We start from the raw sequence: 17,288 nt of genomic DNA, 5'->3' as shown, positions 1-17,288 counted from the left end.
ATTTGTGTGTCAGTATGCTGAGGAAGTAACCTGTCTGCTCTGGCAGGCACTTCTCCCAGTCAGTCTTTGGTCAATCAGTGGAATTGTAAGACCTTCCAGAAAGACATTTGTCACTTGCAGTATTACAAAGTTTAGAAGGAATACTCAAAGGCTGAACAAAGCCAGGTTGGGAGGTGAACAGGGTGGGGTTGTTGATATTGTCAGGCATGTGTACTGTGTACTTCTATCCCCCTTTCCTTCTTTTTCACTTTCTCCATTTCCAGAAAAGCTTTTTTATGTTAGTCTTAACAGTCATTTCACCTGGAATATGAAAGCACCCAACTAAACAAACCGAATCTTTGAGGGTAAAAAACTGTGTGAGCTTTCACAGTTTTCCCATAACATTAAAATCACATCAAAATTGATAATTATTTACAGAGTGTTCAGATACTATTTTAATTATTGTTATTTATTTGGTGTGCTATTTTAATTGGAAATTGTCAGTTAATACATTTATCACTCATTGTGTCAGTCTTACACACCATAAATCAAGACAGGTTTCTGTGAGAGGACTCCATAATATATTGCTATGGAAAATAATACATTGGGTCCACAATAAAGCTTTGATTGATGAAGCATTCACTTGCATGGTGATAAGCATAAATTGCTATATGAAAATGGAGCTGCCTTTAACAAGCAAGTGGTCCAGTCTGTTTTAAACACAAGTCCTTAAAAAGGGGGAAGGGGGGGTGGGTCTTAGATGTAATCCCAATTCTGCTGACCATACACTTCTTTAAACACATTAAGTTTCTGAGAAAGCAATGACACAACTTTTCCTGCTATTTATGTTTCTAAGACCCAGTCAGCTTGGAAGGTCAGCACCAAAACCCACTCTCCTGACATGAAGAGTATTTGGCTTAGGCTCGTCATAGGATTTGTTTTAACAGATGACAACCACGGAGTGAAATGACCAAATGTCAACTTTATTCTTGACAGAAAAACTTACACAATAAATGCAGTAATTAAAAAAAAAAAAAAAAAGAAAACTATTCCTGACAATAGCTCCATAAAGGCAATGCAGTCACCATGTCTTTCCTGAGAAAAACCAACACTCTGGTCCCCAGTTTTACAAGCTTGTTTGGCAGGTTTTACCAGTTGGGAAAAGCTCCTCTTGATACTTTCTCCTAGAGCACAGCTTTTGCTCTCTGAGCATCATTCCCCAGACTTTCCTCAATGCTCACGATTTAGAAGAGACAGAGTTTTGGATCATGACAGTGTAAGAACAACACACAATTTCTGCACTACTAACTAGTCCTCTATTTCAATGAAACTCTTAATTTACACCAAAAAAGAATATGTCCTTCTCTTTTAAGTTTTGATACTTTATAAGCTTTCTCCTGCTTTGATATGCAGCTATTCTTTCTGCATTACTGGAAAGTTCAGACCTGTTGCACGCTTCATTCTATGGATTCCTTGTTCACACGTCCTTTTGCAAGAAAAAGACTCAGTGTCAGAAAGAGGGAGCACAAACGCCATACTGTGCAGAGCTCTTATTGTCAAAAGATCATTAAAAAAGAAGCCAGAACAAAACAACACAGTGCATTTGCAAGGACCTATCCCTAGATACAAATATGTTTCAAATTAAAGTCTAGAAATGACTGCAACATAAGGAATACTTTGCTGACTAGAAAATCTGGTAAACGCATGTATTTTACAGATCTGTCTATTGTATTTTAAAGTGGTCAGGTTTCATGTTTTTCAGCCACATATTCTTGAAATTGTCTCTCTGACTGTAAGCATGAAAATTTCTTTAGAAAAATGTTAGACTTGTTTAGATACTTTCTTCTTGCTTTTCCAATGTTTCCCTTGCTGGTATTTAAACATACAATGCAATATAACTTCCTAACATTACCTCCAACTTTTCCACTGTGATTTCCTGACTATCACAATCTTTCTAGATACAGTTTCTCTTAGAAAGGCTTACAGAAAAAAATTGTAACTACTCCAAAGTTGACAGGGTTTATATGTATATATTTATGCCTTGTATATATCCTAGGCTCCTGGTCTGCTTGCTTGCCTCTATGATTGATTGACTGTGTCCTGAAAGTTTATAAAAACCGGCAGGCCCCGTATTTGTAGAGATCTGCAAACGCCCGAAGAAAACTCAGCGCCTGCAGATCTCGCTGTTGGCTCTATTCCTGCAGCCTCAGATAGGAGCACTATTACCGCGCTGTTTTAACTAATGCCGCCGGCGAGCTGCTCTTCTTCTTCCTCTTCTTCCTCTTCCTCCTCCTCCTCCTCCCTGGGCTGCAGCGGAGCCCCCGCAGCCGGAGGGATTTGCACGGTCGCCGGCCGCGGATGGCGGCAAAGCCAAGCGGCCCTCGGGGATTGCGAGGGCGACCCGGGAAAATTAATCAGCTTGTCCTTGCTTAGGCTCCGAGGAGGCGGGGGAATTGCGTCGGGGGGAGCGAGCTCGGTTTTGGGTTTTATTCTCCTGTTTCAGGGGGGGTCCCTTGTCCTCCCAGAGGGATAACAGGGTCACTTTACAGCCGCGTCACCTGGAGCAAAAAGAAAATTATATAAAGTAACTTGCCCGCAGATTGAGGCGGCTTAGTCCGATGCTTTATTTATGCTAAAGCCCCGAGCCGAGCCCCGCCCTGCCCGTGTCCACCTGCCAAGGCGCAGGGCCGGGAGGATCCCTGCCCTAACCCCCCCTACGGCGGGTTTTTCCATGTGGATCCCATTATCATCATTTGCTCCTACTATAAGGGGGATTAAGGCGATTAGAATGAAAATAATTAAATGATTTTTCAATTCACCCGTTAATGCAAGGGGAAAGAGAGAGAGGGGATTCCACCTGGAGAAACAGAGATAGGGTCTGTGATTCCCTTTTGAAAGGGGTAACTTTTAAAGGAAAGGAAGGAACTCTCGCAACTGTCAACTGTTTTCCAAACACTGGATTAATGCTGGCCAGACCTGTGTTGTAACGTGGCCTTACTGTTTCCAAAGGGATTTTTCCACCTGTAATTGTTAAGTCTCAGCGTTGAATAATGAAAGCAAAATAAAACCAAAAAATTCTCGGACGCTTTGGGGTTTTGTTTTTCTTTTGAAGGTGGGAAGGTGAAAAACTCTTTTGGAGGTGGAGTAGTTTGTTTCTTTGTTGTGGGTTTTTTGGTTTTTTTCCCCTGTTACAAGCAGAGTTCCTCAATTTCATCATTTGGAATTCAGCCATAATCCTTAAGAAAGGATTTAAACATTTAAAAATAACAGACGGCTTTTAATCTGATAAAGGAATAATCGTTTCGTCAGCGTCTCTTCTTTTTCAACGGAAGTGCTCTAACAAAATTGCTTACATACATACATATACATACAAGTCACACTAAAGCTGTATGTTCATTTAGATATCTTTATGAATTCGTACGTCAATATTTACTGTTTTCGTTTGCACGGATAAAATTTAGAGCTCAAATCCATGTCTGAGAAAAGGCAAAAATTCAAAGGTTGCTTAGTTACAAGTGCCTTTGTTTTCTTCTCTTTCTCTCTCTTTCTTCTTCATCTCTTTTTTTTTTTTTTTTTTTTTCAAGGTAACGTTAACATTCCAGGGCGTATTGAAGTACAGTTGTCCACCTGGGGAAATTCGCGCTAGATATTTTCAAAGACAAAAGAAGACAGTCTTTCCAAGGCCAGTGGCAGCTCCTCTGATGGTCGCGCCATCTGATTTTCCCAGCCGCGCCTCGGTGCGTGCCAGCCCTGCCGCGGGGTGGGCAGGGAGGCAGGACAGCGACTGCCGGCAGCGCTGCCTCGCCACAAAACCCCCTCCGCCTCTGCCTGGAGCGGCAAACTCGCTGCAACCAGTCTGTTGACTTAAAATAGGCATCTATTAACTTAAAATGGGCAGAGACAGGGGCATAACACGCCCCTTCACAGCTGAATTACAACGAACTAAATTAAAATTTTAATTTCTCTGAAAGGACCGCTGCTGATGGAGGAGAAAGGCGAGCCAGAGACATTCAGACAATGCAGTTTACAATTCGAATGCCTCTGCTACCTGAAGGCACAGCGCCAGAGAGGGTAATTCCTTTCACTAATTACTTGACAACAAGCAGATCAAAAAGAAAGCCTTGTAGGTAGAACTTCAGGATCTGCAGGAGTAACAGTCCTGTGCTCCCTGCATACCCGAAAATCCTTACACAAATATTGTGGATGCTCTGCTTTCACCAGCTCTAAACACGTCTGCCCACAGGCAACTCTGCGGTTTGGGTTTAAAGGTTCTTCTACGGCTGGAAAATTGCCCTGTGGGGTGCTGTTATTTTTAAAATAGTAGATCTTTTAGGGTGAAATTTAAGTATAGGCGTTTCTTTGGATCAACGAGGAGAGGAAATCCCGCTTGTTGTCAGAAGTTAATTTTCAGCTATTAGAGAAGTTTGTAACTTCAAATATTTTTCTTTCCTCTATAAATGTTATTGGCCTGCTTTCATAGTTACTAAAAAATTTATCCGGCAAATCGAAGCCTGAAACCCGGCATTCATTTGGCAGTAACTCCCTTAGTAAATACTTGTTACTGCCGAGTAGCGCCCTTTGCCCGCTGGGTCTCGCCACCGGCCCGGCAGTGTAATTCCTCCCCGCCGAAGCGATCATTAATGCCAAACCTGCGGCTGCGAGGCGCTTCTTAGTTACTAATAAAACCTTTACTGCGACTCGCCTCGCAGCGTCTTTAGAGAGCGCGCTTGTAGGCGCCCGGTGCCTGAGCGCTGTTCTGCCTAATGCCTCCTTTCCTGATCGCATTACCGGCCGCTCCCCCGGTACTATTTATGGGCAATAAAAGCCCCCGCAGGCCCCGGCCCGGCCCGGGCTCTCCTCTGGTCAGGATGTCGAGCAGGTGAGCGAACCTCGCGGCTTTTCTTTTTCTTCGCTTCAATGCCAGCCACACAAATCCTCGACTTTACTCCGCTCCGTTTCTTCGCGGAAGTCACGCACGGACTTTCGGAGGGGACGTGCCCTCGGTGGCCGGCCGCAAAGGGACCGCGGGGCCGGGCACAGCCGGGCTGGAGGCGGAGGGGCCGCCGGGCAGGGCGAGCAGCGCCCGCCGGGCCGAGAGCTCCGCTGCGCCGTGCTGTTGGGGAGCCGGCGGGACTCGTCCCCCCCCGGGGACAGACAGCTGGCGGGGACACGGGGCGGCGCTCCCCGGGATGCCAATAGCAGCCTCCCCCGGCGGGTCCGCGCCGCTCAGAAAACGACGAGAGGAGGGAAAAAGAGAGAGGATGAAAAAAAATGCATATTTTAAAAAAATCCGCAAAGACACAGATACAGAGAGTAAAACTCCCACAACAAAACAAACCACCAGGACAAACAAAAAGTTCAAAACAGCAACAACAACAACAACATAGCCCCAGCCTACATCGACCAAATCTCATTTACCTTTAGTGGCCGGGAAGGTTGCTATGGCTCTCCCTCCAGGCGGGATGGGGTCTCCTCGGAGATGCTCGTCTCGTCCGCTCCCTCTGTCTCCTCGAGTGGCACACAGCGCGTGTTCCCCGCGGCGGCTCCCACCCCACGCACACTGTCCCCGCGGCTCGCAGCCCCCCCGCCCCAGCCATATAAGGCGCTCCGGGAAAGCCCCGCAGGACCCGCCGGTGCCAAGCGCTGTCCCCGACACTTTGGGTCACCCAGCCCCGCCTCAGCTGCTTTAACACCGGGAAACCCTCCTTCTCCAGCAACGCCCCGGGGGGTTTGGTGTGTTTTCTGTTGTTGGGGGGGAGGTTGTTGTTGTTTTTTTCCCCCTGGAGGGTATGTACTGCGGCTGAGCTCAGCCAACCCCTCCGACATGCTGGGAGGAATCCTCCCAGGCAGCTGGGGCTCCTCGGTCACCCCCAGAGCCGCGGCAGCCCCAGCCCTGCCGAGACGAGGGTCAGGCGCTGGCCGGAGCGGCGGGGCGGCCAGACGCGTCTGTCTGCCGGGTGTAGCAGTCAGGCTGGATGGAGTCCTCCCTTACACGGACGTTTGATTTAAACCTGCCTCCGGGGAAATGCAAATAAATAACTTAATCGGGATGAGGAGGGGGGAAAAAATCCAAAGAACACCCAATCCCAAAACTGACGGGAGCTACAGACACTCAATACGTGTAGGGATGGGAGAAAAAGTAAATAAATCTCGGTTACCTAATTGAAAGGCAGAAGCGAGCCCTTTGTGTACACAGGGCTTCAGGGAGAGGAAAGCCAGAGCACCGGGAAAGCGGGGGGAGCTCAGGGGCTCCTCTTGGCCCTGCCGGCGGGAGATTTACCTTCGCCTGGCCGTCTCCCCCATCCAAAGAAAGACAGAAAGAAAGAGAAAAAGTGCCAGGAGAAGCCGAGGAGCTGGGGCGAAAAGCTGAGCAGCACGGAGAGCTGTCCCGCTGCAGGGAGGGGAGTCAGGCTTCCCCGTGGCGCTGGGGAGGAGTGGGAGCTGGCAGCTCTTGCAGCATCAGTGGGAAACTGGCAACAAGTCTGGAAAGGAGCAAACAAACCTGGGGAAAAGATATAACACTTTTTTCCCATCCCATCTGCAAATATCCTGTGGTGCTCGAGGAGTGCTGCGGGATGAAAGAAAGGATAGGGCTTTTTAGCGGGGTAAAAAAAAAAGAAGGGTTGACAGTTGTTAGGAGTTTTCTTTTTAAACGAGGTTCCTTGTGAAGTTTATTAGCACACGTTTCTCTGCATAGAAGCCAAAGGATCAAACGGGGCCTCCAAAATCAGTTCTATTTAATTATTTGTGCACAAAGCTGAAACTTTGTCATTCCCACCTAATATGATAATTGACTGAAAATGAATCTCAAGAGAAATCTTTTTGGTGTCTCACATAAAACCAAAAGTTTTTCTCCCTGCATTTATAATCAATGTCCAATAATTCCCCAACTGTAGAGGATAATGCATATGATCAAACCCTTTCCTTGAAACTGTGAATTTAATGCACTTGTTTGAAGAATTTAGCTCTTTAATTTGAGAGGGTGCATCATTCCAAAGGATGCTCTGGACACATGCTTTCATGTAAACACATGCAAATCAATCTTATTCCTTCTGTTAATCCCTCATTCACCCACGGTAACAACAACTGTGATTAATAGCTTCAATTTTATATCTCATGGTGTTCTCCACATGAAAATTTACTGATGATCTGCAGTTTGCAGTTTTCAGTGTTACCACCATATGCAGAGCAACTCTCAAACATTGTTTTCCTCAAACATTACCTTTCAGGTACCCCTCTCCATGATATCAAGGGGAGCCTTTCCCCACCAGTCCCAAACTTGTTTGCAACAATTCAGCCTCTTCACAAGTCAGCCTCTTCCTAGACACTGTTCCAGCATCATTTCCATAAAAAACATCACTCTGCTAGCTCCAAAGACAGTAGAACCTGTTCCATTCAGTTGTTTCCATTAAGAAAAAAAAAAATAAAAAAGCAGTCTGTTAAGAAATCAGTCCTAAAACTCAATGTGCACATATACATATTTCTAGCAAATATCAGTATTTGTTCTGATACCTCTCTTGTGCATTGTGGATGCAGTCAGAAGTGACTTTTACAATGGTGTGCAATATTCTTGATGTGCAGGTGCATATCTGGGTTGAAAAGAGCCTGTTTAGTGTCATCAACGCTATCTAGAGTCATGCATACACTGCTAATCAGATGGCGCAACTGCAGAAAAGCAGTGGCCTCTCAGCTTACTCTAGGCCATTACAGCTGTGAATGTAGAAAGTCTTCAGAAAAATAACTATCACCTTCATCTGCTCATCATTTCCTACTATATCAATTTTCCAGCTACCAGAAATAGTGTTTCAAAAATGCAGTTTTCATATAGAAATACAAAGCTGATAAAATAATAAAACAAAAGGTAATTTAATTTTTAAAAAGATGTAGCCCCACTCATAGACATGGAACTGAAAATATTTAAGATGACTAAAAAGTTTTTTAAAATATTCTTCTTACTCAATTTCTCATTTTCCCACTTTTATAATGAAAGTGTACATTTAATTTTCAGTTCATTTATAAGGCTTAGTTATAGAAATGTTATCAGACTATTTCTGCAGAGACAGCTATAGACTCCAAGAGATACCATTGGTGACTTCCAGTCCTCCTAAGGGAGCACAGCAGCAGTTGTTCAGTAGTTAGCAACATTAATCAGTAGTCTACATCCCACAGTTTAAAGCAGTGAACGGGTAAGGTAAACACATATAAATCCTTATGTCTTAGGGAGAAATCTTGCATTAGTCTGTCATATGAAAGGGCAAAAGTGAGAAGGTGAAGAAAGCCTTTTGAGGCTCTATTGCCGATATGGAAAATTTCCACACTAGTCCTAGCACTAGGTGAGAGAGTGGCTGAAGCACTGGCTGCTCTGGGTGAAAATTAGCTCCTTGGGCAACTGGAAAGGGCAAGGTCAATGGAATGCTCAGAGGAGAAATTTTATGCCCCAGGAAGAAGTCAAGAGAGAAGTGGCTACTTGTAGGTAATTGTAGTGTCAATCTGGCTATCCAAAATACTTATGTCTCCCTCATTTTTCTGGGAGGCCAGTCGGATTAGCCTTGAGTCCCCCTTGATGGCTCCAGGTGGTCCCTTGCTGCTCTGTGCAGCACAGTGGTGAATCTGGGCACAGGACTCTGCAGGAGTCATGCAAAGTCAGGAGTGAGTTTTACCACTAATTTCTCAAAGTAATCTGATATGCTTCCTCAGCTTCTAGGATGGTAACACTGTGATTTCTCTTCTTGCATCTGTATTACTGAAATATACAGAGGTATGAAAACTTGAGAATAAGCATGAAAGCCATTTTAATGGCTGGATACTCATTGTTGTCATCTTCCTGAAGGTAGAAAACCTCTCGATTTACAGCACTTACTATCTAGATCCTGGAGGGCTGATTCCTAAAATAAGATACAATACATAAGAATTTGAGAAATAAAAAGACACAGCCCTGCCCTCCATGTTTACACTGGCCAGATGGTGGGTTTTTATCATCTAACTGCATCCTTGCTCTGGACTCTACTTTCTGCTCTGAGAGACAGGCATAGAAATTTCTTAGCCAAACTGAGACCCAAGCTCATTACCTGCTGTGATGTTGCTGAGAAACCCAGGGGCAGCTATTTCATGTTGCAGTGAGCAAACTGGAAAAAGCAGAGCGTTATGAGTGGGGCTGTCCATGCCAGAGAAGGACTGAGGTGCTCTGTGAGTGGTGTGGAGCTGTGTGAAAGCTTGGGCTACACCAATGGCAGCTGGAGAAGCAATTGTAGCCCTATTTTTGGAAAGAAAAGGCAGACTGCCAGATGGCAGTCAACCAGAAGAGCCAAGGTGTAAACAAAAATCTTAAACAAAACAAAACAAAACAAAACAAAACAAAACAAAACAAAACAAACCCCATACCATATACAGGAGAGAAGTCTTTTGGAGTAACACTGTTTTCATTGAAAGGTATTAAAAAAAAAATTGTCTGTGCTATCTCTTACTTTTCCAAAGGGCACATTTTACCAGATACCTGCATCAATAATACCAAAAAATGTTACCTAGCTTATTCAGAAAGTTACTAAGGGGGGGAAAAGCGCCTTTCTTCAAGGGGAGTTTGATGTGCTGTTTAGCCTGCTCTGTCATTTTTCTTGTCTCTGTTCATAATCTCTATGCAACCCAGAAACAGCCAGTAAAAAAGAGAGACCCTCTGCTTGTTTAATTACTTCCTGAAAATTTGACAACTACTACTTCGGTCTCATTGGATAATCTACTTTTAAATTACCTAGTCTTTCAAAGACAGCATAATTTGAGTACATTTACTTCCCTAGCTATACATCATGCCTATCAAAATTAAATGCTTCCAACATACCAATGCAGTGTTTTAACATTTCAGTCCTGTAACATATTCAACAGTAAATTTATCCTATACTTCCTTTTTAACATATTTTCATACCTTTAGCAGTAAAGCACAGTTAGAAGTGGATTTTTTTTTCCTGATGAGAAAGTAAAATTATGTAAAAAGTATAGAAGTTTATAAAATGCAAATCTTTGGGTAAATGTTGTGTTATTTAGAAGGCTTTTCTTTATTCCTGCTTAAGAAAAAGATTATTTCATTAGTAAAACTGATTTCTGAACAAAATATGGACTTGTGCATAACCCACCAAGTTTGCATATTTGCCTTAAATATAACCAAAATTATAAATGTTATCTCAAGAGAATTAATATTATTTTTCTCTGATTTTTTAAGACTTAAAAAAAATAAAATTATTTACAGAAATTTAGAATCAACTCTTCAATGTACTCCTTTAGCAGACTGTTCAACTACTATTTTAACCGGTGAATATGTCAGTTTTTAGAAATTCTGTTTTTCTGTGATCTACATCATTATTTCTTCTCCTCTATTAGAAAACCAAAAATGATCTTACCAACACGTATTGATTATCAGCAAAATAGGCAATAAGCACGTATTCAGGGTGCGATCTCTGCAGGGTGTGTGTGTTTTTCAAAGCTGAAAGACTACCCCACGCACTACTAGGATTCCTCCTGTAGAGAAACGGGAAGTGAAAAGCAGTCACAAAACCAGATCTCTCTCCCAGATATTAACATTGCTTTTGAGCATTCCTCTCTCAGGAAATGCTGAATTTGAGGTTGGTTTTTTTTGTTTTTTTTTTCTTTTTTTTGTCTGCAGTGACACACATCAGTAAGCCCTATTTTTAAGTGAGAGCAGTTTTAATTGCAGGAATGCATGCAGATCTCATGGTGGATCCTGTTGGTATATGCACCACATGTGTGTGCATGCATGCAAGCCAGAAGACTGTCTACAGCACATGTGCATGTCAATCCAACATGAGCAAAACCAAAAGCAAAGGAGGTAAAGAAGCAGCACGTAAAAAAAAGGAAAAAGAAAGAACCCCCCCTTGCTTCTAAATCATCACAAAGACTGCAATATCCTGTTATCTGTTGTAGTAAATTCATATACAAAAATAAAAAAACAAATGTTACCCTTCTGTGAAAGGAGATAATAAAAGATTGATTCTTCAAAAAGGAAAAAAAATCCTAACAGAGAAGAAATATGTTGTTCTAAGCTATACTCAACAAAAGCACGGGCTGACTGACATAATATTTAAGCAGCCCCAATCTCTTGATATTGTCTGTTGAAGTTGTCTTATGGAGCAAACACTACAGACATGAGATGAAAGACAAGTAAAAGCCACTGGATGTCTGGTTGCCACAAAGCTGTTTCTAAACCATGCCATTGACCTAGCGGAGACAAGCTTTCTATGCTGATCTTTATTTTTTCCCACTAAAGAGCTAAAAGGGAATAAAAAACACCAATGGAATATACTTTTTTTGTGAAGTCCATAAGAAATGCATTTTGTCTTAAAGAAAGAATACTACTCACGAAGGATTAGCATTGATTTAAAATATCTATCCTGAATGCCTCCTTAATTCTGTTATGATGTTTACCTAATGGTAATTAGGTAGATATCAGGAAGGCAAAAATGTCAAGTTAGAACACTAAATGATGACAAAACAGCAACATCACTTCAGACACCAATATTTTATAGTTCAATATCAAGGAATTAAAATCAGTTACCTCCCTGTTTCTAAAATCCTTTTTTCTGATTTCATTGATTTACCAACTCAAGTTTCCTCCTCTCTCATACCCTAAACACATTTACATGTTCAGGAAATATTAAAAAAAATTCAAATCCTATTAAAACTACTGAAACTTTCACTGATATACCTTATAAAACAAGAAATTTTATGTATAAATAAATCTTCCTCATTTCCCTACTCCAGGATCACAGCAAAACGTGCAAAGTGAAAGACTGATACGCGAGAAAATTTTTAGGCACTATTTACAGAACTCACAAGAGTAAGCTTGACCAGGAATATTTGGAAAGAATGACAGTAATCAACAATGCATAGATTAAGAAATTTTAAAAGTTAAGGCTGCTGAAAAAAATCATTAGAGGTATATGCCTGTGGTTGAATTCTCAGAATCTTATTTAGCACCCTAATGAAGTCTGGCCAACAATTCCCACTAATGTTAGTGGAAAGTGTTCTGCACCTCTGAAAATGCTTATTAAACTGCCTATATAAGGTGTTCGGTTAGGCAGAAGGCACATTGCAGGGAGGGAGTAACCCTCCTTATATTTTATATATATCCTTATATTTTCACAAGTTTTCAGTGTAGCTGGTCTGCTCCTGTGCAATAATCAAAGCTATTTTACCTGTGGGAAACACAGTAACAGTTTTTACTCTTATATGGTATTCAATGGTGCAGATTGAACAGATTGTCTCTGCTTCGAAGCCCTTTATTATTTCTGTTTTATTTTAATGTGCAGAGCAACCTAAGTTGATACATTAAAAACACAAACCAAAACATGATAGTTTATCTGATTGTAGTTGGTTTTGATTGTAGTCAGTTGATTTTGCATAATCACTGTCAAACTTAGAAAATAAACTTCAAATTTTTATAAAAAAGTAAATTATGCTATTTATTTATTTATTTACAAGAGTATTGTACATACTATCCCACATTTGCTTAATATTTAAGGTCAGAACAGTCAAAATATAATTAAATCACTCTTCTGAATGAAGTCATGCTCATCCAGTGATTTATAAAAACTGGATTAGATCTTAAAAATCAATCATCATTAATGAAAGAATTCCAGGCAACATCCCACCTGGAATTAATATCTAATTAAGTCCTACAATATCAAAAGGAAAAAAAAAAAACAACAAACCCTTCTTTAGTAACTTATGCACTGTAGCTGGCATTTTCAACTTTTCTTAGCTAGAAGCTCTTATATAGTATCTGCCACTCAAGATGTATAATTTTGCTTCAGTGTCAGCTTTCAAATTCATGTTACTCTGGGTATCCACTTAAAACAATATTTAGCCACTCCTAAACCTCTGATCTATCTTAAAAAACTTGTACTAAAGCCAATTTTCATATTGAAGTTTAATCCAGAAGTTCTTAAAAATACCTGAAAAAGAAGTTGTTCTGATAGCAGTTTACAGCATAAATATATAAATAAAAATATTAAAAATGGACATCTTCTTTCCTTTCTTGTTTTTTTTTTATTGAATGATCTTGATTTTTTCAAGAATCTATTCTTGAAAATAGAATTAGAATGTTGTTTCCTATCTTCTCCTTAAACCACATTTCTCTAATGGGACATTGCAGGGCTGCTACACAACAGCCCTGTTCCCAACATACACAGTTTTCTCCATTTGAAATCTGTCCTTGTTCCACTCCTCAGGGCAAGGCCCAGGGGTGAAGCCTCACTTTAGTGGAATATGTTCCCTAATGATCATGACAGAGTCAGCATTTTGTAAAGAAAGTATTTTTGTAATATTTCCTCTAATTAAGTTCCTCTAGAGGTAGAGTGCCACAAAAGTAGAAACAACTCAGTTACTGCAGAAAGACAAGCATTTCTTTATCCTCTGAAAAATAAATAAAATAAAATAAAATAAAATAAAATAAAATAAAATAACTTTATAAGTGAATGTAATAAGCTCTGTCTAATATTGGGTGATTTTTTGACAATCTGCAATAAAAAGCCCGTTGGGCTAGGTTCTTCTTCCCCTTAATGAATTTCTTTTTACTTGTTTCTTTTTGACTTTGAAATAGAGTAAGAATTATTTTTTTAAACAACTGGCTGCAGATTAAAATTAACACTGTACATTTCAATTATTATCAATTCATCAGGGAGCCAAAAGAATTGGTATCTTTTTAATTAAAATATTTTTATCAGATAACCTAAGCCTCTAAGGCCATATATTTGATTTTAATTAAAAAAAATTCTGCTTGTGATCATTGTTCAGAATTAATATACCAAATAAAATATGGGAAGAAAGGAGGTAAAGGGAGGTTATATAGTGTTACCTGATAAAAGGAGACAGTAATATTTAAAATGAGGTAAGTGTTACACCGATTTATGATGTATTTTATCTTCTAGAGAAACCCTAGTTTATCGTAGTGTCGTTCAGTTCGAAACGTCAGCTGTATATCTTTCTGCTTTTGAATGTAGCTCTAGGTTGAAAGGAAAAGGTTTGCAGTGACGTGATGTATAAGCAGATCAAAAGCTTGGCATCTTTTCTGGGATAATTCACTTTGGTATTGAAACATTTTTGTTGTCATAAATACATAAATATTATAAATATCTTATAAATATCATGAAAGAATATTAATTAATAACACTTAACATGCCTCTCATCTTCACGGTGCTGTACAAACACCTATTAATCAGAAAGCATGAAAATATTCCTTTTGTTTTAGTCCCCGGTCAAATTATCCTGTAAACATCCTCATCCCTAAGCCAGGAGCACCAAAATTTGTATTTTTTCTTTGCTTCAAAACCAAAACAAAATATCTACATCCATAGTCTGCTTTCCTTTGTGTCCATAACATATCTGTATCAGAAGTCTTGCCAGCACAAAAAACAGTGATCTCGTTTGTAAGATAACGAGGCCAAGCAAATCAGCCTCTAAACCCCACACTTAATGTAATTGCTCAAAAGCAACATAGCAGCTCAGTGCCAGACTGGCCTGTGTGTCACAGCTGGGGGACACAGTGGGGAAAGCAGAGGTGGCACTTGGCATCAGCTGCATGGTATGCACGAGATGAAAATGCCTTGGTGTTTAAGGGCGGTATTGAATGTCATATAATATGTTTTTTAAACTAAAATTATATGACAGCCAGGATTCAAGAGCTGCTGTGACTGAAGGAGGAAAGATGTCACCAAACTGCAGATAAGCATGACTTAACTTCTGTCAAGGTAGCAGTTCCTGCCTCCCATTGACTTCCAAATACCAAAGAAGCAATGAAATGTCACTTCTTGGTAAATGCTCACTAAATATGCTGTTGGTTCTCATCTCCTAAGATTACAGCAGTGCACAATTTACTATTCAAAATCACAAAAATCATGGATTTCTGGTCCTAATGCTTGAGGGCATGTATCTATCCAATTTCTCTTTGTGTACCCATATAACCAATGGAAACTATATTTCAATTTTTTCTTAGATTTAGTAGTATACACACACTTTGAAGAAATTAACTGAAGGAAAAATGATGATCTTCACTTGTACTGTCAGTGGGTTATTTTGCTCTTTGTAAGCTCAGCCAGATCCCCTGAGCACCATTGTTTATTTCCATTTACAGAAATTTGTAGGATAATGTATAGCATAGTCTAAGGATTATAGCAGCCTAACACAAATGTCAGCACAATTTATGAAAATGTGCCACCCTGACATCTCATGATCTTCCACTTTTCATCTTTAGAGAACAACTTTTGGTCTAGGTTACAATATATTTATTTATTATACTGTTCATTTTTTAGCTCTCATAGCTTGTTCCCAGAGTAAATGGGATAATAGTTATTTTAATCTATAAACCATTAACATATTTGCCTCATGAGACTTCAGGGTCTGGGCTGTACACTTTAGTGTTAACATCTTGGATGTAACTACAAGAAAAGAAATCATTGTTAAACCAGAAGGATTTGTTTAATTTTCACTCTAAAAAAAACCAACCAACAAACAAAAACCAACAAAACCAACCAAAACAAAAAGCTAAACACCAGCCTCCCCCCCCCCCCCGAAACTCAACAACAGCAACAACAAAAAAAAACCCCAACAAATTCTTCCAATTAAGGAAAAGAAGAAACTTGCATAAATCTGCCAGGGACCTCAGCTCACAATTTAAGCTCATCATGGTGGCTAAGGAATTAATAAATAACTGTTGAACACTCATACACATTCTGAGGATTTAAATTAACATAATTTAGACAGCAGGGTTTTATTTATGCATATGCAATCCCTTAGGTTTTTATGACATCAACCTGTTGGATCCATTCCAATTCAGTCAAATGAAAAGGAGAATCTCCTATCAGCTTAGGGTGCTTTGGGTTTGGACTATTGAAGAAAACAGACCCTGAAGATATTTTCAGACTTTCTCTTGGACAGGCTCAGCTACCTTGGGAGTTTGGAACAAATTTATGAATGCCACTTGAGGCTTTAATTTTTATCTGTTTGCCTTCCACTGAATGGCTTTCTGGTTATCATCTGAATCATTTATGCACACACCCAGGCAGATGCACACCCATGGATACATACAAACATGTAGAACATGAAGACTCATGCAGAAAATTAACCATATGCTTTTCTGATTCCATTTCATGATTTTGAAAAGGGAAAAAAACCTGGTGTCTTTCAAGTCTTCCCAGGACAAGAAAGATTCTTGAAAGATCCAAACCAGAGAAGTGACCAAGTTCATTACTGAACAGACAATGAAACAGAAGGTATCCCTAGAGAAGCATCTCTTTGTCTGATGTTCACTAAGTTTCTATCAAGCTAAAAATTCAGGGAAGGAAGGAAGTTAGCAGAAAAACCCCTCTTTTGCCAAAAGGAGCTGGGTGGAAGACAGACTTGCAGGCTGAACTGGTCCTTTGTAATTGGCTGGGGTGTAGAAATTATAAGGAACTCCAACATGCACATCAAAAGACACCACGAATTACCAGGGACAAGAATAATTTACCCCTGCACAGTTCTGGGAGTTTTGATCTTATTTTTAAATTTTGCCAGGGCACACTCTTTCCCTTGTGGTTTTTCACTATTCATTTTTACTATTCATAGCATCCCCCAAACAAAAAAAAAAGCACAAGCCTCGGACATTTAGCACTATGGTAACTGTTGTCAGCCACAACCCTATCACCTGTGCTTTGCAAAAGGTGAACCTGGAGCGCAGTCTGCCATTTACCACAGTCAAATGAGCAAGTAAGAGATCTAAAAATAAAGCTTTTTCTCAAGCCTCCTATAACCAGCTGCCAGGGCTCTAGGTGCAGATCTATATTTTTCCAGTCACATACTGTGTCCTTAGAGTCTGAGGGCAGCAAAGAGCCTTTCACATTTAAATCCATTGCAATTCCAAGAAAGAGAATCTTTGACTTGTTTGCTATGCTTCCCTTGACATACTGCCTCCAGGGCAATGTTCAAAATGACCTTACATAACAGTTTACATTCATAATCCATCACTGCAGAGGGAAATCAAAACAACAGACCCTTTCCTGCTTCATTATGAAGGGCTGCTCTTGTTCTATGTTGTGTCCTTGGGAAAGAACCAGTAATGAAATCAGATTAGAATATGAAAAACACAGACCCCCCCACCCCCAAAAATAACCCTCTTACAATGTGCATTTGCAAGTTAATTACACCTTGGCAATGTGCATTTACAAAGTAGTTGCAAAAATCAAGTGGCTTAAAAATGAATAAAACAACGTTTCTTCAAAACTCAAAGGCCTCTTAATGCTTGTTTATCAGGTGACAAATCTCACTGA

The 17,288-nt window shown here is 40.3% G+C and overlaps 1 long non-coding RNA gene across 1 annotated transcript; it reads right to left on the bottom strand.

Moving 5' to 3' along the window:
• Positions 1 to 941: 941 nt before the first annotated feature.
• Positions 942 to 7,504, bottom strand: LOC146438251 (uncharacterized). Its single transcript, XR_014851719.1, has 2 exons — positions 3,401 to 7,504; positions 942 to 2,537 (listed from the first exon to the last, which is right to left on the bottom strand). It is a non-coding gene; the product is annotated as an uncharacterized LOC146438251 (long non-coding RNA).
• Between the last annotated feature and the right edge of the window lie 9,784 nt (positions 7,505 to 17,288).

The sequence above is a fragment of the Lichenostomus cassidix genome, chromosome 4 (genome assembly GCF_008360975.1).
Source record: "Lichenostomus cassidix isolate B80296 chromosome 4, HeHo_3.0, whole genome shotgun sequence".
Classification (NCBI taxonomy): Eukaryota; Metazoa; Chordata; class Aves; order Passeriformes; family Meliphagidae; genus Lichenostomus; species Lichenostomus cassidix.
The sequence above is the reverse complement of the archived record's forward strand: the minus strand, read 5'-3'. Positions and strand labels throughout refer to the sequence as shown.